General features: G+C 36.8%; 1 long non-coding RNA gene across 1 annotated transcript in view; it reads right to left on the bottom strand.

Moving 5' to 3' along the window:
• The window catches only part of LOC115609642, a 48,785-nt gene extending 39,879 nt beyond the window's left edge, over positions 1-8,906 (bottom strand). Inside the window, exons 1-2 of the long non-coding RNA XR_003991931.1 lie at positions 8,435-8,906; positions 7,471-7,586 (exon numbers count right to left, since the gene is read on the bottom strand). This is a non-coding gene — a long non-coding RNA (uncharacterized LOC115609642). The remainder of the gene's footprint in view (positions 1-7,470; positions 7,587-8,434) is intronic.
• Positions 8,907-27,043: the final 18,137 nt, after the last annotated feature.

The following is a 27,043-nucleotide window of genomic DNA, read 5'->3' as shown; positions in this document are numbered from 1 at the left end:
AGTTAGTGTTTGTTCTCTTTGTACAAGGAAACTTTGTTTCCAGTTTTCCATTTATTTTTTTTTTTAAGAAAAAAAAAGAAGTTATAGCTTTAACTATTTCTAACACATTGAAATATGAAACAGGGGCAGCTAAGGGGCGATCGCCATTACCTTTTTTTTTCTTCCTTTTGGTTGTCACTGCTAAAGAAAACCTGAGTCATGAAATAAACCAACACAAGTCTTTCCATTTTACAGTCAGATTTTGCAAAGCTCAGCTCAGTAATGAATAACCCCTACCCAGTATGAGAGTTCCTACCATGAGGTCCACATGTGTATATATGTGTGATAGGCTAGGCTAGGCTGGGCTAGGCTAGGCTAGGATAGGATAGGGTGGGATGGGACGGGACAGAATATGTATACATATACATCTCTCTTGATGCTTGGTGACATCTGCTTCTTCTGTGCAAGCTCCAGAAAGCTATGGGAGGTGCAGCCCTTGCAACAGCAAGGAAAGCTCTTGATGACTCCCTGCTTAACAACCACATTTTCCACCCTATCTGTCATGTGATTTCATGTGTAAGTCCATGAAACTAGCAGATCACAGGCATACCAATCCTTTTTCTTTTTTCCTCCTTTTTTTTTTTTTTTAATTTAGTACTAAAGATTACATTCCAGCTAGATCACATCTTTTCTGCCACCAGATCATAAGTTCTGGCACAAGGCTGGATCAGCTTTTTCTCATAGTAAGAACATACGGCTAGCAATGAGATCAACCTGTCTGGTGTCACCTTGGTTTAAACTGGTGTAGAACCATGCCCTGAATTCTCTTATCTCACACATAAAGTGAAGCTGTGCTCAAAGGTAAGTAAGGAGAAACACCATACATTCCCAGGACTCTGGCCATTCAGGTGTTTGTCTGTCAATTTCCTCACAATTTTTGTATTTTTTCAAATCATTGGCTTATTTAAATTGGCTAAGCTTAACAGGGGGTTAGAAATTTCCAGGTTGTGAAGCTGATACAAAATTTGTGAAAAACAGTATCTATGCTGGGGCAGACTTAAAGAGCTCAGCATGAGAAGATCATTTTTAAGAAGCAGTATGAACTCAAGGCTATCTATTGCCTTTGACCGATCAGCACAACTAGGCAATCAGTACAAGATATTCAAAACCAGATTGGCATTGTTCACCCTCTTGTAGAGGCAGCAACATGCCAGGGAGATGAGGATGGTGTGACAGACTATTTGGGACATGGAGGAAAACTGTAGGTTCTTGTTAGGAAAGAGAACTGAGGTCATATGGGACATGAGGTGGAACTGAAATGAGTATAGTCAAAGTATAGGTACATGGAATACAAATCCACTTAATTACATCTATTATTCATGGAAAATTTTGTTAAATTATACTCATTAATTCTAGACACTAGAAATAAATATATTCAATCATTAAGTTTTGTTTCAGAAAGTGAACTTTCTAAGAGTTGAAATGATTTTTTTAGTTCGGTTTATTATGACATATCTACTTACATCACTCCATGAGCAGACAAATTAAAGTCTGTAAAAGACAAACTGTGGAATTGCAGGTTTCTTGATACACTTAATGATGTCAGAACCTGATTTGCACCATAAAAAGCACAGTAATTAGGAAATCTCAAACAACTGTAGAGCTTGGATAAGCACTGGAAATATCAGAATGAAGAATTTCCTGTGACTCCTTCCAGTTCTGGAATTCAGTTGAAAGCTATGAAATGTGTTCCCATGCCATGCCAACTGAGGGAGCAAAGATGTACAAGTGGAAATACAGAAAAAGAAATACACACCTACATTTTTAATTGCATCCTAAAAAAATCACAGAGCTTTGGATCATCTGTTTTTGTTTTTTACAGATTCATTCATAGCTCATTTTGGAAAGGTCGGCATACACTCGCTGTCCTTTCCGTATCTGTTTGGGGGCAGAGTGAAGGATGAGTAGCAAGTACAGGTTGGGGTTTTTTGCAGGGGCAGAGCAACTTCTGATGCAAACTCGAGTGGATGGAGGAATTAACAATAAGGAGTAAGGAGCCCACTCCAAACCAAAGTTAAGAGGCTCCACTACCCAGTGATGAGCTGAGGGTAGCAGTGTAGGTAGGAAACAGGTTATAACAGGAAGTTCAAGGAACAGTTTAGCCAAACTGCTTCCAGGAGATAGCGTAGTTATTTCTAAGGTGATTGCTACTAAATACCAAAATTATTTAGCATCCTGACTAAATATAAGCCTAATATCTTGCATTATTGATGTACATAATAGTTTGAATGGGAAACATACCATTGCCTTTAACATAAAAAGTTAATGGACTCCTTAAAAGGCTAATGTAACATCAGGAAAAAAAGGCCAGAAAATTATCATGTTCCTTTCCAGAGTGTATACCTGACCCTGAAACTGCCAAAGACTCAGATACGCTAAGGTTTTTCTTTCTTATGTTGCCCAAACTATTCAAATTGTCTCAGACCCGTCATTGTCTATCAGTAGTCTGACAGCAACTTGGAAGACACCTATCTAAAAAGAACATCTTGCAGCAATTAAATGCAGCTGAGTAGAGAGCTCTGATCTAGACAATAAACACCCTTTTCAACACCATGCCAGCTCTCCCAGGTGGGAGTAAGCCTAACCAAGGCAGTACTGAAATGAGATTGGCAGTCAGCAAGCTGTCTAAGAATTTTGTCAGTGCTGCCAGCACTTGTTCTGTTGAACTGGTGTCATCAATAGAGATGGGGGGGTTTTGTTGGGGCTTTTTTCTAAAACTTTGCCATGTGTAAACAAGGCTCAAGATGCAGAATGATCCGGGAAGCATTAATTTCACACTGTAGTGACATATAAGAGAAAATAAAAATGAAAACAATCTAATAGGAATGGTTTCATCTAATTGGACTGTGCAAAAACAATTACAGGAAAATAATTGCCTGATTGTTTAAAAGGATCACTAATGGGCAGAGTTAAGGTTATCTGAGTGCATTAGCTGTGTCCTTCTGAGGCTTAGATTTCTATTAAGATTTGCCTTGAATCTAAATTTACAGAATTTATCTTTTCTCTTTCTAGAGAAATTGTAACATTCCTGTAATGCATTTCACTTTAGCTTTAGCTTACTGATACATCCTGCCGACTCTGATTTCATTTTAATGTAGATTTAATCTAGGAATATAAGCAAGAGATTTTTTTTTTTCCTATTTATATTTGAAAGATTTACACATGTGGATTCCGTTAAACACACATTCTGTTTTTCACATGCATCCTGCTGTGGACCAATGGATAAGTACAGCTATGTTTTACAGTTCAGAGATACCTTAACACCTCTTTATTTTAACAGTCTGAAACTCAAGTCTGGAGCTGGATCTCATGTACAATCCTGGAAATCTGGAACAATCATCTGGAACAATGATTCATCAGGATTTCTTACTATAAGTAAGATCAGATCATGGCACACATAGTGTATTTTAGATTACTTGCGTAATTGTAGCTGCTAGAACTTTTGTCTCACTGCATGCTTAAATTTGATTTTATTTTAGCCTCTGTACTACATATCTACTTCTCAGATTATTCTGGACAATTTTGATAGAGAAGTGCATTAAATAAAAACATTTGCAATAATAAACTGCATGCAGAGTTTTTAAATAAAAGTTAATTTTTCTTATAGGTATCTGCCCCTCCAAAATCCAGACTTTCAGACATCACTGCCTTATAGGGCAGGTGATACAAAAAAAAAGTTTCCACTTAAAATTTATGATCAGCTAGTTGTATTAGGTTACATCGCACGTGGAAAAAACATCGACCTCTGGGGACGTGGTAACAGAAGAGTGCCTTCTTAAAGGAAAACACATCTTAACAGATCAGACACCAGGCATCAGTTTGAACAGTGTTTATGTTTCATCATTTAGCTTTTCACAACAGACCTAACAGGAGTTATCCAATAAATTAATATTATAAAATTATCCTTGACCAGAGTCTTTTTCTCTGCTTGTGTGACTAGCATTGCTTTTCTAAGAACAGATTTTAGTTCCAAAACATAATGCATTTCCATGGTTCCAGAACTTTATTTTCTAGACAGGAAAAAGGATAATTATTCTGCATTCAGCTAATTGATTTTAAATTACCCTTGACTGTTTTTCAAACATTTCCAAGAGATGCTACATGACAAGCTATAAAGTAACAGCAACAAATTAAGCAGTAAATAAAATCTTTGGTATTCAATTAACATACACAGCCACTTAAATGACGTAATAACATAAAAACATCAGATCTGTTTACTTCTTTTCAAAGACTAATTTGCTTCCAATTTCATAATTATTTATTTAGATCTGTAATTTACAGATCAAAGTTGTACTGACTACTATGAATACAAACATATAGATTACACATATGTAACGCATATACACTAAGTAGGCACAGTAGCAAGTATTTATTAGTAGTGCATTACTTTAATATATGCATGAATGTGTGTATATCTATCTATATTGTGGCAGACTTAGTCATGAGTTTGACAGCTAATTTTAGCATATAGAGCTGGAAAAAAAAAAAAAAAAAAAAGAAAAGAACTGTTTTGTGTTGATTTTTTAGAACCAGAACATACCCGAAGGATTTTCTGAAACTATTGTGGCATTTATTTATTTATTTATTTGTTTATTTAGATTCACAGAAAGTGTGCGTGGTTCAACAGGTGTCCAGCCTGTGCCCTTACTGTACTTTAAGTAGCAGTCACATCAACACAAGAGCAATGCATTTCTCATACTTTCAATGAAATTTCATTCCTCCAAAGTTCCAGGGACCACATAGAATCCCAAAATGCAGTAGAACTCATCATGCACTAGCAACAAGAAAGGAGAGGTAAATTGGAGAGTTTAGAAGCCCTCCAGAGATCTCCTTTTGTAATGCTTCTTTGCCTACCCTTTCCAACGAAAAGGACCTCAATTCAATTGATATTCCAAATACATCAATATACAAACAGAAGTTGCCAGCCATGCTTTCTAGCTTTTTAACTTAAAAAAAAAAAAACCAACAAAAAAACCAACAAACCACAACAAAATACACACACACACACACACACACACAAAAACAACTAACAAACAATAGCCACAGGTCTCAAACATGGTTTGTGTCCTAGGAACACAACAATTGTCACCTTCTGGTACAGGATTGTACAATCTGAGAAATGACTGTGATTTCTGACTTTGGCAAAAAATGTAAAGACAGATGGAAGATTCTCTAAAGTCTTAGTATTTTCTCTTTTCATCTGTTTCCTACACATTATGTTATGACAGGCTAGCATGGACATGAACTAAGTATGGGACTTGTTCTGAATAGACATTCTTGAAGAGAAATAGATTTCATTTCTCATGTACAATAAGACTTCTTTACAGCACACTGGTTGTGCTATAAATTAAAGACCCAGTACAGAAACAGACCAAAACATCAAAAAATACACTAGAAGGTATTTTGCTCTTAAGTATACATATAAAAAAACTCCTGACAAAATATCCAGTTTCTTCTGGTCTTTGTACAAAATTAACCTTGTCTCCCTGGCTATAGTTATGGTTTGTAGAACAGTTTCACTGCAGTTTGTGGGCATGCACTTTGTTATTCATATAGACTAAAAGGTTAGCCACTGAGCAAGAAAAACTCACTAAATTACTACATCTAGATTCTAAATATTGATGTAGTAAGAATCAAAAAAGGCCTAAAAGTAATTAAATTCTAATTCAAGTTACATGAACTTGAATTTATGGAGTTCAGACATCAGAAAGAAGAGACATAGTTAACATGGTAGTGTTACAGTTTAATTATGTGGAGAATTATAATAGAAGTGTAAAAATTAGCATGAATGGACAAAACTGAGAAAATACAGCTGTGGAAACACCAGAAAGATAAAGACAGGAAAGAGTATATGATGAGCATGCACAGATGCATTAACATTAGCAGGTCATTTAGATCCCAACACACATTCAGGTTGGGCTTCACAGGACACCCAGGTGGGGACAGCAAGGATAGCAAGTAAGTCCTGATGCTCACAGAGGTGAGACAGGGTGGCGTGAGCTATCATGGTCAGTTCCTAATGACACAAAAAGCCCCATCCAAGGAAAGCATATGGTTATCAACCTAAGAACAATCCAAGCACATCAAGAAAAGAACCCAAAAACTGGTGTCTCTTGTCTCCCATGTTCTCCTAGATAGATGACCTGGATAACAACATCTTGGTGTTTGGGAACATGTGAGTATGAGAGCATGAGCTGGGATGAGTACAAATATTTTTATTTCCATTTTCTTTTAAAACACAATCACCTGTTTCTTCTATACACTTTCACATTGAGATTTCCTGCATTGTTACTTCAATGTTGCAACATTATTTTCTATGATTGCTTTTCCTTGGTTTACTTGTAGTTTTTATTTTGGTCTTTTTAAATTTCATTTACATCCCAGAAAACTACAGGAGAATAAATCTTCCTGTATAACAGATCACATCAGCTTCATAGGCACAAATAAAATGATTTAATGTATTTTTAATATTAAGAGAAATGTGTAAAATGTGTAAAATGTGAATAGATCTAGAGATTACTGTCAGTGTTTAAAAACAAACCTTTTGTTAATCATTCCTAATAGAATACAGAGTCTTTTGTTTGCTCTAATGCAAACATGTTTACTTTGGTACAGAAATTTTTTCTCAGGTAAGAACAGGAAACTCTTTTCAAAACCAGTAGAGATACCTGGATGTAAATTAGAGCTTGAATCAATAGCGTATGTGTTTATTTTCAGAGTGCAGATAATTTTAGTGTAGAAATGTCTGAGCAAGTAAAATGAAAAGCACTGTTTTGGGGTTTTTTTGTTGTTGTTGGTTTTGGTTTTTGTTTTTTCTAGTATTTCTCACCTAGCTGTATACTTCTTACACATTGTACAGTGAAAATCTGGAAGGCATGCTTTTCACTCCTCCAGAGTATAACCCTGCCAGTAAATGTTATTAGCCAATACACATACTGTTTATTATTCTCATCCTGCAAATGATGTCTGGAAAGATTTGGAGAGATCGTATGAAAACCTTGAGATTTGTCTCAATCAAAATATTTGCAACCTAGTGCATTTTAATCTGACAAAACTGTTACTCCATACATACCTCTGACATCACATAAGGGAAAGAAATTACAAGTTAGACCTTATTTTCTCAGCTTCTTGACACCAGTGTTGCCACCTGGATCATTTCTACCAAATCACCTCTGATGGCTAAGATTTATCAGAGTCATATCACATCTGCTGAAATATGCAGTTTCATACAAAAACTCTGCATTTGCTATCTCTTTTCACATGAAATGTACTGAAATCTGAAAATATACATATTGTTTTGGCCCTGCTACCACCAGTTTCCTTGATAAGATGTATTTGTTTTGAAGAAAAACACACCATTACCAGGTGATCTTAATTCTCAACCTCTCCTGATGTAATTCTGAAATTCTGAAAATTAGCGGAGATACATACCATGAGTAGGAGTGCAGAGTTGAGAAGATGTTATAGCTGTAAACAATTCTTTCTCATGCTTGTAAACTGTTCTTCTCTCTTGTGCTTTTTTTATTCGAAACTGAAACGAGTATTTGCTTTCAAAACAAAGGAAAAATACTTTGTTATGGTTATCATCCTTCTCACAGTAAACCACTCAAACAATGAATAATGCACTACTAATAACTAACTATTCATTTTTTATAATAACCTTTGCTGAATATCCAGGCATAGGCACTGCAGAAAAATGGAAAATAGTCCTAATGTGTAATATATGAATAAAGAAAGGTCATCCAAGAGATAGAAAGACAGTATTTTTTCCTTTTCTGTGATGAAAGGATGAGGTAAAAGAAAAATTAGAAGAATTATCCTGGGATCATGGGCTGCCTTCCCAAATCAAACAATAAAATAAAAATAATACAAAAAAAAAAAAAAAAAGAAACAAAACCAAAACCAAAACACACACACACACACAAAACTTAACCAAACCAAAAAACCCAGAAATTCACTAAGATGCTATTAAAACATTAGGAAGGAGTTCAATAAAAAAGCTATAGATATTTATTAAAAAATATGAGGAGGTGCCAGGTATGACCATTAAAATCACTCATAAGCAATTCACTGCTTCAGAAAACTTCAAGAGGTTTTGAATAGTCCCTTTTAATTCACTCCCAAAGTAATTCTCAAACTTTTTGTTCTCAAAGTCGTATTTCAAAACCATGCTCTCCAGCTGATAAGGCAGAAAGCTCACTACATAAATAACACAAAAATAAACCATATCAGCCTGTAATAGAGGGTGAGACTGAATTGTGGCACTGAGATATACTGCCTCTGTATACCAATTAAGACCCTTCTGCATCCTGTACTGTATTATTTCAACCTTTCAAAAAACAAATAGCTAAATCGCCTCAGGAATAGCTTGGCTTGATGTTCTTTCTGCACTTACCTCTCCGCAGGTAGTCAAAAGATTTTAGGATCTGACACTATTGTTCCTTCCAGCACAGTCCATGGGACAAAATGAAAAACTGTACCCTCCCTGTTGCGTCTCAGATGCTTCAGAGACAATTTTTAATCTGAAAGCCAGAAAAGCTGAAATTCTTTTGGACTGAAACAAAAGTGAAAACAGAGGATTTTTTTGTTACGAATTGGATTCAATTAACAGTTAATGAGCTTCTAGAGAGTGGCTTAAGTGGTTGCAAAAATCCTTCCTCAGTGTCAGACAGGAGATCTATCTTGCAAATGCGTAAGATTAAAGTTCTGTCTAGAGAAAAAAAATCATAAAATCCTAGTAAAGATATGGGAGTTTGAACCATTTTAGTTAACGAAATTCCAAAGATGGGGCAGACAATTCCCCATCTTAAGTTTTGCATTTCTCATTGCATAGCTTCTTTTTCAAACTCATTCCATCCAGAATCCTGATTACCATTTGGGACAACATTGTTCTAAAAGATTAATTACAACTGAAAAATGAACACTGAAAGTGCATTACTATGGTCAGTACAACTGTGTCTTATGCGGGAATAATTAAAGAAACGACTAGTTTGGCCCACCAGAATCAGCAGTGAGGGGCAATGTGATTTCTGTCCATGAATATGCAATGGCAGTAAACATCAAATAAAGCTGAAAAATGTTATTTTCAGGAAAATAAATGAACACAAACTGACCATTAAATTGAACTTAGAAAGACGAAGTTTCCAAAACACCAGAGCAACAAGCCTTCTCATTGGAATAGTGGTATTATATATATATAAAATATCTGAAAATAGAATACTTTACATTTCTGAAGGATGATAAGGTCTGTAATAACAAGTAATAACATGCTGAACAGGCTTTTCTTGGTCATTTGTCTCTCAGAGTGAAATTCACAGGAACACATGCACCAAACAGATAGATGCCTAATCTAGCCTTTAAGAAATGCTGAGGAATGATGGGTGCTTCCCATCTGAGCTGAGATGGGAATGCTGAGGAATGATGGAAGCACTGGCTTCCAGAAAGTACTGGAAGTACTGGAAGCCAGTGCTCAAGAGTAAATGAAGATATATACAGAAAACAAAGTCCTCAGCCTTACGCACAGACCTCTTGTAACTCTTTATGCTGTAGCATCTGCATCCTTTTGGAATGTAACCATTAATTTTACAAAGCAAGTCCTAGCAATGAACTCGTCTTATAGCGTGTGGTGGTGACAATAAGGCAGTATTGCACCTGTTTCATTCAATGGTAAACTCATGTGCTTCAGCACAGACAGGACTTCACATTTGTCTTTATAAAATAAAACCCTGAAAACAGGAGGTTTTTGTCAACTTACATAAAAATGCTCTCCTTTAGAAAGAAAGGGTTTCACCTTTTCTGTCATTTGGAAAAGTTCTTTAGTATACCTTAACTCTTCATGACTCTTTCTGTGTTCCAAGTGTCATCTAAAGTGTCATCATTCACCTAAAACCTGAATTAATCTTCCTTTCCTGTACCTGTTGGTGAAGAAAGAGTTCATTAACATCATACCTATTGTTCATGTTAGTATAGGGTCAACATGAAAATACTATGAAATTCTTTTCCCACAGATCACAGATCTGGTCTGGGGTATAGCTGTTCCATACAATTCCTTTGCTATAAACAATATCATTCTGGTTTTGCTAAGTATGGAAAAGGATGGCTTCTGCTATGAGTGTTTCTTCATCCTTATGCAGATCAACATAATCTGTTTCCTATCAGAAAACGCAAAATTTTTACACTTTGACACAGGAGAAAATTATGGAGCAATAGGTTATTTCAAATAGGTTAGTACAAAAGGAAGAGTGGTTTCTTCTTAATTAAAGGCAGATTAAAAAATTACATTAGGCATTATGAACAGGTTAGGATGTATCAATGTCATAATAAGGTGTTCTTTAAAACACCATTTAAAATACCTTGGGTTTTTCTTAATCAACTTTTTGAAAAAGCATCTAATAAACATATTGACTGCAGCAGGATTTTTCTGTACCTTGGAGTCCCCTAAAATGAGGCACATGACTTTTTATTTACTTTCAGCTCAAAGCTAAGTCAAAAAGTTCATTTTAGTGGAGAAAGCAAGTAGGTTGTGTTCTGATGTTTTCAAAATGAATCATCAAATCTTTGCCTGTTTGAAAGCATTAAAATAAAAATAAAACATCTTCTGTTTCTGGCACCAACTGTTCACCCATTTGAGCTCCTAAATACTTGTCCTTCTGAAATTCATTTGATTTAATATTCTGGCAATAATTCACTTAGCTCTAAATTTTACAAGTAACAGAGCAAACTCTCCATCAAATGCATCATCTTTTCTTACTGCCCCCAAACCAGTTGTAATCTGCTTGAAAGCTATTGGTATTCAGATTTATTTGATGAACAGGTCTTGTTCAGGAATTCAATTTGCTAACTTATAAGCTTACTCTTGATGGGGACTACGTAATCAAAGTTGCTCATTTTGCAGCCACTACAGCATGAGCTTTTTCACAGCTTGGCTAGAGTAGAAAGCTTTTTATAATAAGGATCTGGTAGACAGCAGTGTACCGGATATTAGACTTGTCCCAGAGGGTCCATTCTCCTATAGCTCTGCATGCATAATGGCGGAAGAAGGATATAGCCCCTTGATCTTTAGCACAGAAAAAATAAGAAATCAATTATGTCTGACTTTCTAGCAATGTTCTGCTATTAATTACAGTTAATGGTTACAAAAATCACATGTAGGCATCCTTATGAAGAAATAAAGAAGCAAAGGACAAAGGAAACAACACATGACTAAACAGGGCACCAGAATTAATATGTGTAAAGCTGCCAGAGCTGTCTTGCATACACAAAAAGCTCAGTTCAACCTCACCCAAAATCTGGGGAAAGCTTCTCCTGTTCTGAATTTTCTTTTCCTACTGAGGCTGAACACAACCAGTGAGGAATCTGAGAAGAGCCTTAGAAAGTAGATTTGATTACTCCACTTACCATTTGCGGTATATACTTTTTAAAGAACTAAATATCAGCTTAAACAAGTAAAAATTTACCACTATTTAATTTCTGGAAATACTGAGGTTTTTAATGCCACATTTTAGTCTAGGTTGGCAAGTAGTATATCTGTTTGTTCATTCTCTGATAAGTTGCTAAATAAGTGTTTAAAAAAGGAGGTCCTAAAATGTCTTTTGATTTTAGCACAAAGCATTTACCCATTTGAGCTTCCAAATAACTGTGGTCCTTCTGAAAAACATTTCTTTTAGTACTCATGGAAAAATGTGTATTCACATAATAGCATTCAAATTATTTATTCCAATTTTTTAGTGACTGTAATTGTTACTCTGTATTGGGATGGTTAGCAGTACCAGTGAGTAGGACTAAACTAATAATTTTCAGGTAACTATTTATTTGCTGAAATATATGAGGTTGGGCAGTCAAACACTATCTGTGAAGTAAAGTCAAATATGCTTAAAAAGGGGAGGAAATTGGAAACATCAACAATTTATTTTCCCATTTCCAAACATTTTGACTTTTTAGGACAGTTTCACAAGGGGACAGAGACATTATTTTCAACTGACGGTGGAGGCTGATTGTGAATGTTATTTTCATTTCTTTTGCTTTGGTTACAAATCTCATTAAACAAAATACTGCTTGTTAAGATGCTCTTTTTAACAGTCAAAAATCCTCAAAATATTTAGGATTGTTAGGAAATCAGAAAAAACAACCCACAGTAACTGTGATCAGTACTTCTTCCTTTTATTAATATCTTTGAGCGAACAGCAGCAGAACAGACACAGCAGAGTGCTCTTTGCTCACTTAATGCCATTTACTTTTATGATTGAGGTGCTCATGGATCATATGGTGATATTGATATAGGAACTGTTTCTTTTAATCCAAAAACTCTGTTAAAGTCCTGTTCCCAACAGCGACTCTGACTGAACTTGTGAAGGACATTTCTGGTGCAGGCAGTAAGAAGCGCCTAACGAGGTACAGCAGCTGTGCTAATCCCCTCCCTAAATTTCACTGATCTTAGAGCTGCTTTAATTATGGGGACTCAAAACCAAGAGAGACCTCCTGGGCCATTGAGAATAGTCTCCTGGCATCACAAGCAACCATTTTGTATAATATCCTTCGTAAACTGATTATATTCTTCTTACTTCATCTGTTTCATACACAATAGCAACGGATTACAAAGGGACTTAAAACAGAAGTGTCTGTTGAGCCAGGCTTCTATCATATATCTCTGAATAATGTGTTATGGCTTTTGGTAGTTTAAAGGATAGGATTTCCTTCTAGTGAAACATTAGCGATGCTGATTCTCCACAAACCAGCATATATCTAACCAGCATATATCAAATAAACAATATATTTTGAATAAAATAAAAAAAGTGTACTTCTCATAAAACCAAAAGAAAACAAAATCATCCCTATTTTCAGCTTCCCTTTCTTGGAATTTTGGACTATTGCCTCTTAATGACTGGAGGGTCTCTCAAACTGAGTGTTTGGCTTTTCTCTTCCATGACCAGTCAGTGTCTCTCACATCTTCTTCAGATGCTGCTTGTGAACCAGGAGAACATGACATTAAACAGTCTGCTGGGAAGTAACCTAGGCCATTCCTCATTTAAGCCCTCAGTTACCACATATAGTTCAGTCTAACAACTATAGTTGGACTGTAAAATCCACTGTTGCAACCATACTGTAGGCATGGCAGACACCGTCTTTTGGTTTGGAGACGTAGCCAGGGGACCCACAGCATTTGTGTCCATTTGTATGGACACATTCTCTTCACACCTGGAAAGCTACAAATCTACAAATTCAGCTGGGCATCCCTGTTTCTGCCTTGACAAAATATTCTCTAGGCACAAGCACAAAGCACAAGGATTAGATATTTACTAGAAGCAGAAATCCAGAGGCCTTTTTGCTGACACATTTTAGCACCATCCAGAATAACAGGCATTTACTTGCCCCACCTTTAGAATAAAATTAAATACTGCTAACAATATAATAAGCACACTTTCATTCCTGAATAAGATGTTTTATCATTTTTTTTAAATTACTCCTGATGCCCTGCTGAGATGTTTGATGTTTTTGAAAATAAAAAGGAACAAGAACCCCATTTGGGCCTCATCCCACAGCTTCTTAAGTGAGGACAGAACACTGACTTTGCGTTTAGACATTACTTTTGGACTCAGTGCATGAAGGCAGTTTTCCTCTTTAAAAGCACTGTTTCTGGAAAATCTTCAGGAAATCTATACCCTTTGAGAAACCACAAAAACAATGTCATAAGGGAATAAGGCTATCATGAGGTTGGGTATATACTTCAGGATAAAGCAAATTCTGAAATAAGAAAGAGACTTGGGGGCAACAAAGGGTGGGGAGTTATTGGGAATGAGAGAGGCTCTTGGTTATATTTACTCCTGGACACATATAACCTGTACTGATCCTGAACAATGTTTTTTTTATAACTAAGCTCTGGTTATACACAGAAAAATATGGTAAACTTCATTATTATTATTATTATTATTTTTAATTTGGGCATTCAGCCTGACAATCCCAAGAAACAGCTAAAATTCTCAATTCTCTGCATGTAAATTTCTACTCTCAGCTAAATACCTAGGGATGTTCAGGGAAGAATTAATTGGAAGAAACAAAAAAAAAAAAAAAAGAAAGAAAGAAAAAATAAAAGATTTTCAGTGCCCCAGTGAATAATTTATAGCTGTTTCCTTTTCAACAAAGGGAATGTTGAATGTTTTTGACAACAGCAGGTACATAATTGTTTTATGCTGGGGGCATTTATTGTAACTCATTCATTATATCACCTTGCTAGTTTTCATGGCATGCACTTATTTGTTCTCTTAGTGGGACAATTTGAATGACAACTAGGAGAAATAGTGGGGGACAGAGAGTGAGAAATGGCATGTTAAAAGACTTACACCAGTTTGACAGACAGCTTGAAATCACCGTCAATACCATCAACACCATCAGAACAGGAAGAGTGAAAGGCCTAGATCCAGTGACCACCTTTTTTGACAAATGTCTTTCTTTTTTTCTTCCCCCCCTGCAGAACTGTCTTTGTTCATTCATTTCAGCTGATTTGGGTCAGAAAAGAGACTATTATACAATAGAAAGTTTAAAACTGTGAAAGGGGAAAAAAGAGAACATAGAACCACATGTGAGAAAATCTTGCGGGAAAGTCAAATGAATGAGTTTCCTCCAAAGAAATAACTAATCCTAGAAGTTTGACCCAGACAGTGAGACCATATATCAGACAGAATTCTGAGGGTTTTGTGACCCTTGTCATTGGGAAAACATTTTAATTACATTGAGTCATTTCCCCTCTATTTTTTTCAAGTTGTAAAAACTCAGCGTTCTCTGCATTCCACCAGATCTTTCCATCAAAGTGTAATTATAAAGGATGGAGAAAGTGAAAGAATATACATTAAAACACAACAGCTTCTTCTAATGGTCAAGTTTTGCCAACAGATCTATTTTTGGAGGTATAAATCAGTGTTGTTTCTGTGACCTTAATGATGTTACTATGACTTACAGTATCTGATCCAGAAAGCTTACTAAAGTCTTTGCATTATTATTTACTATTACTATTAACATGTCACAGTAAATTGTACATCTAATTTTGTTCTCATTTGTATGGACATAGATACAGATACAAGTATAAAGATACTTACACATTACCAACCTTACTACAGTCAAATATTCTTCCTGTATTTTAAAATTTGACCATTGCAAAACAGTAGTATGAGTTCCTAATAAACAAATATTAACACAGGCAACTGTTTAGCATCGCAGGCACACTGGTCTACCTGTGCTTCGGTAATTTCTTGCTTCCACATCCTTCTCCAGTCCTTTTTGTAAAAAGGGACTTTCATGTCTTATACTGTTTAATGCATTAGTTCTGTAGGGTTTTTGAATCATTATATTTGACATCATATTTCCAGTTTAGTTAATAGTCAGAACTATTCTCTAATTTGAACATACATCAGGTGAGATTTCAATTATCTTCCATTTCCTTGAATCACAAGGTCTCTGTGCTTTGGCCTGTGAGGAGCTTGCAGGAGATTGCTGCTGCTTTCAATTCTATTCCAGAAGACAATTTTCCATATAATATTTTGTTTACTTTGAGCAACTTACATGGTGCCGTGGTTTAAGCCCAGCTGGTAACTCAGAACCATGCAGCTGCTCGCTCGCCCCGCCTCTTCCTCCCCCTGCTTCCGGAGGCATGGGGAGGAGAATTGAAAGAATGCAATTCCCACGGGTTGAGATAAGAACAGTCCAGTAACTAAGGTATAATACAAAACCACTACTGCTACCACCAATAATAATATTGATAACAGGAATAACAAGGGGAGAGAATACAATTGCTCGCCACCCGCCGACCGATACCCAGCCTGACCTGAGCAGCAATCTGGGCCTTCCGGGTAACTCCCCCCAGTTTCTATACTGGGCATGATGTGGTGTGGCATGGAATACCCCTTTGGCTAGTTTGGGTCAGGTGTCCTGTCTCTGCTTCCTCCTGGCTTCCGTGCTCCTCCTCACTGGCAGAGCATGAGACTGAAAAGTTGGAGTAAACATTACTTAGCAACAACTGAAAACACCGGTGTGTTATCAGCACTGTTCTCAGACTAAAGTTGAAAACACAGCACTGCACCAGCTACTAACAAGGAATAAAAATGACTGCTATAGCTGAACCCAGGACACGTGGGTATATAAAACAGAAAAATTGGTCATTAAGAAAGTTTTATTTAGCATGCAAAAGTAGAAAAGTGTATTACATGTGAATATACATAGTGTACAAACTCACTCCTTCTACAGCCATTTCCCCATTTGAAGGACAAAGGATGTCTCTGAAATACTTCAAAATCAGTGGAGATTTTTGATCCCATCAGGGCCTAAATGGGTAAAGAATTGATTCTTATGGCCACGTATGTGTGACTATATGCACTTACAGGCACTCTGCTCATTTTATCTCCAAAATATTTCTATGTGGCATCCTCCAAAATAAAAAAAGAAAAAGAAATTAGTACAGCTTTCCATGGCTTACCCATTTTAGTGAGCATGACTGCAGTACTAAAAGGTAAAAGGACCCTGGATGCATCCTATGCTATGAATCACAACCATCTGTGTTGTAGGAGAGTTTCATAAATTATTGTTCTTGTCCCCACATATTCTTTCTCCCTGTTCACTGCTGAGCTATTTCTGCTAATCCAAGATCCCCTTAAGTCAAAGTCGGACCAGTGACTTCACTGGGGTTTGTAAACTTGAGGCAAAATCACAGCAATTTTGTTGAGTTAAAGGGCCCAGTTTGCCTTTTTTGATTCACTCAAAGCTCTCACTGAATTAAAGGGTGTAGTTATGTGAGGAACAGCAGAAAAAAGTAATAATAGGTAAAAAAATAAAAGTGTTAAGCTTCTCAAAAAAGTGCTGAATTAATTAAAGAGGTAAGAAACTCACATTACTGCAGAAGAGCTAAAATCCAGGTACCAGGTATCTGTGGATGTCTGTATAGTAAAGGTTTGCACCCTCCCTGGAAGTGACTGAATCATCAAGACCACATGATTGAGAGCCTGGGGCATGCCAAGATGCTAGCAAGGGTCAAGCTCTTCCCCTCCTTGAAATTTGTAGACTGTGATGAAGTTGTCACTCTCCTTGTGTATGAATACCGTTAATGTGAATGGTAAACTTCATGTTGAGGAGCAAGATGGAACTGTGCTCGCCTGCTTTTTTATGTATGTATATATAGAAGACCAGAATCTTAACAGAAAATCCTCATTCCTTTAAAGTTAATTGGAGTCTTGCCACTGACTTCAGTGTGGACAGAATTTCATCAATGAGCTTTAATAGGACTGACTATCCAAATAAATAAAGCAAGGAAGATTTGGCTGTCAGGGACCTATGCAAGATATCACAGCAATAAAATCCAAATCAACTAACTCAGAACACTATTCTGAAACCACAAACTTCCTTCCCCAAACACCAAAAAACAGGGTGTTTGATAACAGAAGAGCAGTAAATAGAGGGGCAGCAAAAGAAATGGTGAGAAACCAAATATTTTTAGTTATTATCAGAGCCATAATATTAAAAATTTCAATATCTGTCAACTTTTAATCTCTCACACATATTACTTTGATTGCATTTAATTTTCTTGGAGTAGGGTTTCTGATTTTGGGATTCATTTTCTTTTAAAGAAAACAGCTGGAAAAGGAGAAAAAAGGTTTTGAAGTTCAACCCAGTTTTAAAATGGCTAGACCTCTGTTTAATATCAAAAGCAATTTTATCAAATCAGCTGAAGATGTTTATTGCTGACTGTTTCAGATGTTAATTCTTTTTGCTGAAACCAAGTTTTCTGCTTTTATTGTGATTTTGGTTTTTTTTTTTTTCTACTGTGTTGAATTGTAGGACAGCTGAGTAGTTGGTCAGAGTACCCGAAGAGAAAAAAAAAATCTCCTTGAATCTAGGACTTTTAGCTCACAGGGAAATATTTTGGATGATTATGAGTGAAGATAGAGCATAACAATGAGCATGTTTTTCCAAACTAAATTATAGAGTATGCTACCAACTTCCTGTAATAAATGCATTACATACGCATACACATGAACATGTACATACATGTGCATGTATGTATGTAGATTTTTAAAAATAGAACATATTTTTGGAGAAAGAAATCAAAGCATTTTTTTGTGTAAAGACTATATGATTTTCTTACCCTATACAGTTAGTATGCTGAAATTTAGTTAGATGCCTAGCATTCCTGCCTATGTACCTGATGCAGTACTTTTTGCATTCCCATTCAAACCATCTGTTTATTTTATTCTAATGTATCATGCCATAATTCCATGTAATTATGGGCACCCAGTCTTCCAAGACAAACAGCTGACACCTGGACACATGTAAGGAATAACTCATAAGTTAAGGTTAGCTGCCCAACACTCATTACATTGACATTTAAAGTATATTCTATGAAGTTTGAGTTAAACCAAAGATGTTATTCAGTGGGTCTTGGATTCAGAAATAAACATACAATAGGCTAGACAGAGATTGTCAGCCAGTCATTATAATACTGGCTGTTAAATACCACAATTAAGGAAGACTACATATCAATTATTATTTGTCTGGAACATGAACTTCCCTAAGCATAAAAGGAAGTGATGCAGCCTGTATTACTGTCTCCACGCTTCAGCTAATTAGTACTGTTTTTAATGGCTTCATCTGCCCGGGATCAATTGTCTAATGGGGAACAGTTCTCTGTCAGTTAATAAGGTGAGGAACTGTGTAATATAATTATGTCTGGCTCCAAAATAGTGCTTCAAACAACACTAAAACAATCATGTGATGGAATAAATAGACTGATGCAGGACTGCCAGATAATTCTGGAGCAACCAGACTGTTCCAGTAAGGGTATAAATGCCTGATGCAAGAATGTGTGGCACACAGTAAGGGAAGAGTAGGACATTATCTAGCAATGCTGGAAGTTTAATTAAGAGAAGGAGCCAGTGGCAATATGCATTTAAACTGGTGTTTAAAGAACATTCGCATAAGGAATGTGAAAGGGAAGGGCTCTGTTTCCAAAAATACTTGCTGCAGAAATAAACTCCTTTGTGGTTGTACTGCTTGGAAAAGTGTGCACTTTAAACTTTCCATTCAGAAAATGCCAGCCGGTACTGAAAAGGGTAGAAAACAGCTTGATGATCTATACTCCATTTGTCTCTAGGCTGCAAAATGTAGACTATATATACACATGCATATATCACACCTCTGATTCTGCAGAATAATTGGATGTTCTCCTTTTGGTCAGTTATAGTTTGGTAAATTATTGTTCATTGCAGTGGAGGCATCGGACATCTCAGCACAGATCTGCACAAGGGAAAGCAGGAAGTGCACGAACAGTTGTATGACTTCAGACTTGACTTCTTTCTGCTATAATTGATCACCATTACCCACAGGCTAACTGGCATTGTTCTTGGCATTTACAAAAAAGGATCATGCCAAACCCCTATAAAAACAAAAAGCAGACTTTGTGGTATAGGAAATAATGAAGCTTTATAATTAAGCAAGAATAGATGTCACTGGCTTGCCTGAGTTCAGGAGGGAGGGGAGAGTAGTTGGTGAAAGTATTACAGTAGTACCCGAAACATGCATTTTTTATTCCAGTCCTAATTACCTCATCTACCTTCTTCAGTGATGTCCAGTTTTTCCTTTGTTGTCCTTTGCAGCCCCGTTTCTACAAAAGATAGAGAGTATCCTCCTTGGGATAGAAAAGAACGCTGAAAAGTAATGAAGGGGACAAAGAGGGGTATATTTAATAGGACTTGCTTTAATGAAAGAGCTTCTCTCAAATTCCTGAGGTTTGCACATTTATATATACATTTAAATATACTAAAGGAAAATAGCTGCAAAGATTTACCCTTCCTTCCACAGCTGACTTAAGCTGTTTGAAAACAAATTGCATACCTCAATCACTTACACAGTTCTTATGCCCACCAGGGGAACAAGCTAGCACTTCAGGTCTTTGGGTCTCAACAAATCCAGACTTTTCTAAGTAAACTGTATTGCAATCCTGTTTGAACCTATTGCCTCTGGAAAGATCATCAGCCATAGCACTGGATGTCTAGACCTTGCTCCTCTTCTGAATAAGCTGAAAGGCCTGTATGTCCCACAGGACCATCCCACTAATTTCGCTGGTAGAAATCCTACTAGCATTTCAGGGCTTCTGAGATAAGAAGTCCTGCTTTTCACTGCACTGTGGAAACAAAGCGGAGCCTTGGAGGAGCTGGATGTTTGTACACACATGGAGGTGATGAAGACTAGTCCATCATCAAAACATGGAAACCATTTATGTTACAGCATTTTTTTTTTTCCAGGAGTTGTATGTGTATTGTATATTTATACTGGGAAAAGATAGGTCATGCCATTTTTTGAAACGCTTAACTATAGTACATTGACGGAAAATGTTGCTCTTTGAGATAGAGTATGTAAGGATACAGTTTAAGCTTTAACCTGTGATAGTCAGAACACATCAAACATAAAAGCATTGCCCAAAGACTGTAATAACTTGAAAGAGGACATGATAACCATTGCTGTGGAGTGGCCCTGTGAAGCCCATAGTTCCAGAAAGCAGATCCTTGTATTCCTTGAACAGAACAGAATGTAACCAAACAGAACAGGAGAGTCAAAAGATAAATGTGTGAGAGAAAAAAGAAGAAACTAATTCTTCCATCGAAGTTACATTACTCAAAAATGGATATAATTTTCAGCAGATGAACTACCTCTTCCTAGTTTTACTTTCTATTTCTGGTTCAACTCACTACCAATTAGCACTTGAGATTATTGCGGATAAGTGGAATTTGCAACCAATGAGAGATTTTAGCTATTGCACAAGGAAGGATTATCAGTGACCTGTCTACTTCTCTGTTGCTAGATGCCATGGCTTAGGAAACAGAAGGGTGTGGTTGGTACTGCCTTAGGATCCTCCTTCAACTCACTACTAAAGAAAATCTTTGTGGTTTTCCCTTAAAAAGTACATTACAGCAAATAGCTAGAGCATAACATAACATGGACAGCCCAGGACTGAGTCAAGGCAGAACTGCAGTCACTGAGACCTCTATGATGTTATAATAATGCACTAATTCTCAGAAAGACATTCTGCGATCCATTGCTTATTCATGAAAATACGCCTTATGTTCAACAGACAGTGACATAGATTTGTGAAAGTGATGCCCTTTTGAGGTGGAAAACAAAGAAGTAGTTTTTAATGGGAAACAGGATGGGGAGAAATGCAAAAGGATGGAAAGAGGTTTTAATTGTCTCCTTTCTCCAAATGTGTCTTTCCATCATCTCTGAATACATTTCCTTAAGTAACAGGAGCATCAGCAATTCATGTGATTTGAAACTGACAATTGGACAATTTATCATCAAAAGAATAGTGTGCTTTCTGGGGCAAATGACAGAAGTTTAGATATTTTGAGATTCCAGGTACTTTTAAAAATACATTACCAAATACATTCAAAGGGATTAGGAAACCAGCTCCTTTTTTTAGCAGGAATTATTTTTCATTGTGCAATGACTGTTGTTAACCTGATACCCTCTCTTTCATACCCTCTTCCAACATTTCAAAGAGTTGTTTAAAAAAATCCCAAACCCACCATTAAATTTAAGATTGACACACCATATGGTAATATCAATTAGCAATTACGTTTTCCTTACCAAGAGTTATGGATTTGGGTTAGGAGTTTGTACTTCAAATAGAACACGTAAAGATTTTTTATAAGCCCAAGAGATAGGTCTTTTCTCCAAAGTAACAAGTGATAGGACGAGGAAGCAGCCTCAAGCTGCACCAGGGGAAGTTTAGAGTCATAGAATCATCCAGGTTGGAAAAGACCTTTAAGATCATCAAGTCCAACCATTATCCCAGGACTGCCAAGACCACGATTAAACCAGTTTAGACTGGATATTAGGAAGAATTTCTTCACTGAAAAGGTAGTCAGGCATTGGAACAGGCTGCCCGGGGAACTGGTGGAATCACCGTCCCTGGAAATGTTCAAAAACCATGTAGATGAGGCCCTTGGTGACATGATTTAGTGGTGCTCTTGGCAGTCCTGGGGTAATGGTTGGAATTGATGATCTTAAAGATCTTTTCCAACCTTGTTGATTCTATGATTCTATGATTCGTCAATTGAATGTGTAGCAGAAGCACTTGTGCTTTTATTACAGAATAAAGAACGTGCTAAGTAAATGGATGCACTTACGTTGAAGATATCTGAAGCCTCAACATTTGTCCTTCAGAAACAGATTTTGTATTACTGGGTGGCTGAACAGAAATTTTGGGGTTTACTATCACAGGACTTCACAAATGCTCAGTGGAAAATGTTTCTGCTGGGTCAGCAAGTCACACAAGGTGTTAACATGGGAAAATGCATAAGATGTTCTTGTAGAGGACATGATGAAGAGTGGTATATATCCAACTTTGAGAAAGGTAAAGCAGCAGTCATTTTAGCTTAATCTTTCCAGCAGCACTATTGTCTGGGGTCTTTTTAAGTGAAAGAAAGAAGTGTTGCAATACACGCAGGCTTTTTGTCTAATAGTGAACACAGGAATAAGACCTTGCTTATGTTCATGACATGTTAATGCATAACTATAGCCAATATTTTGGAGGATAACCTGAAGGATTCCCTCATCTGATGTAAATTCACACTCCTGAGACCTAGAATGACTCCAGACTATAACCTAATGCTAATATAGAGTCTCACAGCATTTCTATTGGTCTCTTTATGAAAAAGCATTGCCTTCTGTGTAGTTGGGATCATGAGGAATTCAGCATGTGGCAAAGGTCCCAGCTTTGAGAGGAGAAACATGACACTCATCAGCAGTGAAGCAATGCCTGGAAGCAGGCTATATCTCTGGCAGCACAGCCGACAGTGACTTAAACTTACACATCAAGGATTTCTTCTTCAAAGTACATTATAGGTTATAACACATAGCATGAGCTCATGATGCTCACCTATCACAGGAAATGCCTTCACTGATTGCTGTCAGGGCGCTAAGAAATAAGGAAGTGAAAGGGCAACAGCTAAGTTTGGATATGGTGCTCACTTAGAAATGCAGGGTAGCAGATTTTGCTTCTGTCATTTGCTTTTACTATTCCTAGAGCTCTCCATAAGAGCTTGCAGAATCCAAAAGTGGAAAACATCAATATGGAGCAACTATTCTTAGAAGTGGAGAATTCTATTCAGGTGGTACTTCTGTTCATTGGAGGAGAAGGAGGAGAAGTAGGAGGGGAAGGATTTATTGAATTAAAGGTGAGAGATAACCTGTTAAACCTCTTGACACTAGACCAATGTACTTTATCCTTGTGTCTCTCCAACAAGGAAGAAACGTTCACATGAAAGTGTATTTTGCTTCCTTTGATATTTGGGGCTTTTTGCATCATTTCCCACTCTTTGCCCTCCACTTTTCAGGTGCTTTCCTGTAGTAGGTGCTAATGCCACCAAAGTATTCTTAATTCCCTTCAGAATTCACTCCAGAAAGGAAGACCCTTATGAAAAGAATTGATATTTTTAAAGTCATAGATTTAAGCAAAGGCCCCAAAGTTTTGTTTATTGATTCACTGCAATGGTAAAAAAAAAATTACTTCCGCTGACATAACCGTGCCACCTTCCTCTTTCAATAGCACAGTGAAAAGCTTTCTATCAAGGATGTTTCCTAAGTTAGAACAATTTTCTACAAATATTGCAGACTAGTTACTGAATGTGATTTTAAAATCATGACTAGGGGCAATCAACTTGGTTAATAATTATGGTTCAATTCATAAAGGTATTTAGAAGCTGAAGCACTAATCTCCTGCTGAAGTCAGTGGTGTATAAGTACCTACTTCCTAATCAGGCGATTAGAGGCATCTATCTTTCTCTATGTTTTTTTGATATATTACCTCAGAAGCTCAGGCTTCTGTTGAAGCATGTTTCTATGACAGACAGCATTTAAACATAATGAATGACATAACCAAAATAACTAATAGGATATTAAATATTAAGAAAACCTTTCTAAGAACTGGATATTGAATAACTGAAAACAGATTGCCTGGAGAAGTTGAAAAGACTCCACTACCAGAAAATTTAGGAACAGATAGGCATCTCTCAGGACTGGAATCATCACTGTTGCAGTCCTGAATTCAGAGGATGGACATAGCTCTCACTTTCATGCTTACCAACAAAATTCCCTACCATTCTATTCCATAACTACCGACTGGAAATTTTGTATTGCCAGCAGTTTGCAGGTATCTCATATGAAAACAGTATTACACAAGCCAAAGTATTAATCGTGTATTTTTTAATTTCTGCTGATAGCCTCAGCTTGTTACTATCTTGGTCAGTTAGAGAAAACAAGTTTCTCATGTACAAGCAAAAGTGATGAACTGTAGAGATGAGAAGGCTTCAAGATAATCTGGATAGTCCTCATTTCTTTACTAATATTAACCCTGTGGCTATATACTACTGATTAATTTGTTTGCCAAGATGCAAAATGGTAGTTGCCCACAGAATAAGTGAGAATGTTAATTATTGTCCTGGTAGGGGAAGGAAATAAGGATGTCTCTTAATTGCCACGGTATGATTTTAGGTTAGTAATACTTGAGCCCTGATTCTTTTACCGATGGTTGGCCGCTTCCCCTTTCTAGTCTTAAGTGCGTGAGTTGAAAGCCTGCTTCTCTCCCATCCCTCCCTCCTTTGTGTCTGAATGTGCATGGGAATAAAGTGGAGGTGGAGAAGGCTTTCAGATGTAGCAGTGTGTGCAGGAGGAATGGAACAGCCTATTGCTAGTGGGAGGTCAGCATGTCCTCCCCAGACCCTCTGCAAGGTGCCAAACACCTCTCAGGATGCTCACATGACCCTTCTTGCTGCTTTCTCCTCCTCAAATCACACTGATCTTTCCCTCTGGCTACTTACTCCACCATGGGTCTATTTGCAAATGGGATAAACTGAAAAGATTTTAATGATGCTAAAGAAAATCAATGATGAGGAACAAAAGAAGTTTAGGTCTGAGTTAGGACCTATTAATATAAAACCGTTAGATGAACAGCCAAACTCAGCAAGAACCAAGCTGTGAGGGATCTACACATAGGAACAGCTTCACAAATCTCTCCATGGGCCACTAGGAGCTTAACAACTGCATGCAATTATTTAGATGTATAGTTTATTCCTGCATAATTTATGCAGATCCATTTTCAGCTATTTTGCTCAAATACAAAATAATAGTTTCATGATTACAGCATCATCTGGGGATATCAAAGCACTCCACCATTATGATTCACATCCCCATTAACGATAATGCACAAGACAAATGTGGATCTTTATTAGGTTAATTCTATTTTGCCCATTTTGCAAATGAGTAAGTGGGAGCACGGAGAGGTTAAGTGATTTGCCCCAGGTCACAAAGCAAAGTCTGGAAGCAAAAACAATGTGTGACTATGGCCTAAAAGCCATATACATTACAATTACATAATGAGGTATTTAATAGCAAAGAAATTCTAAAAACTAGAGCTTCATACCACACCTAAGTATGGATTTAACAGGTAATCTTGCATTCCCCATAAATTTTAAACTTCTTGTAACCACTAAATAACTCTGAAGAATGAAAAAAAAAAAAAACCAAAGGAGAAAAAGCTTTCCTTTCTCTCTCTAAAAAGCAAGACAGGAAAAAGTGCTGCTAAAGTTGCAGCAAAGAGTAATAAACTGTCCTAAAGTGTCACTGATTGTTTTGCACTGCTCACCCTATCTCAAATGTCCTTGAGAAAGAGAATGACATGTAAAGCAAAGGTCTTTGGTCTACAGGAGGGTAAAACAAAAGGAAAGATTTATTCTTTAAATAACAAGGCTTTCCTGAGCTCTCTGTGTTTGACTTATTAATAAGGTGGCTGCAATTAACTCAGTCAGTTTTAACTTAAGGATCAGTAACATAAATAGTTAACTACTGCTTCTCCAATTAAGAGAGTTTCTAATAAAAGCCTGCATAACTAGAAATACTGTAAAAAGCTACTGTTTTTCTGGTGTAAAAGTATTTTCAACACAAGAGTTAAAACACTTTAAAAAAGCATCGTAAGCTAACAACAATGCACAAAAATGCAGATAGCTCATAGTTATGAAAAAACCATTGTTTTCCATATTTGTATTTGTTTTTCCTTCAAGGATTAAAAGTTAAGCCAAGTTTCTATCCTCAGTCATTAAATGAGCACAAAGTTCAAATGAGCCCACATGCTTCATACAACTGTAAAATAGTTGACTGTGGTCAGTTGTTTAGTTTGAGACTGAATTTGCGAAGTTTCAGTCACGAGAGACTTTAGGTTGCAGAAACTTCCACTGCTGAGTGAAAGTTAATATTTATGATGCATTAGAAGCAGAAAAACATAGGGAAACAGGCATTAACTCCTGCTATATTTAAACTATCCAGAGTTTTCCACTAGATCTGTGAGACACTGTCATTACTTGAATCAAATCTTTTGTCATGTAGAAGGGAAAAATTCCTGTGATAAGGAAAGTCCCTTCTTTTTCTCTCTCAGAATGCCATCCAGACCATGCTGTGAACTGACGCATCCTTTTGCTGATTACACAGGTGACAGAAAACTTAGCAGCACAACAGAAAAGTCAAATATATTCCTTGACATGGGAATGAGGGAGCCTGGTTCCCCTGTTTTTTAATGTTATCTACACTTCCACTATTGTAATGTACAAAGAATTAGATTCTCTAATTTCAGCATTTCCACATTATTTTTATATGTATTTTAGTGGCTATCTGTTCAACTGTGTAGAGAACTCCTGGCGCTGTGTGGTTGCAAAATTAACCCCGCTGACATGCCATCAATGCATTGCTGTGTTCACTAGTACCCAGGAGTTCGGTGCTGCAGACTGAGGTGGTAGAGAGCAGGATCCTTTGCAGTGGCATGTTTAAAAAGCTTTGGCTAAATGATTCTTGCAGAAGGCTCAGTCTTCTGTTTGAATAAATATATTCTTTTCCAGAGGGACTGGGTGTCAGCCAGATCTTATTCACACCATGATCAAAAGTTATTCCCTACTGACAAGCCAAGCATCAGCTGGCCAAC

Source organism: Strigops habroptila, chromosome 1 (assembly GCF_004027225.2).
Source record: "Strigops habroptila isolate Jane chromosome 1, bStrHab1.2.pri, whole genome shotgun sequence".
Classification (NCBI taxonomy): Eukaryota; Metazoa; Chordata; class Aves; order Psittaciformes; family Psittacidae; genus Strigops; species Strigops habroptila.
Note: the sequence above shows the minus strand (reverse complement) of the source record. Positions and strands in the feature narration are given on the sequence as shown.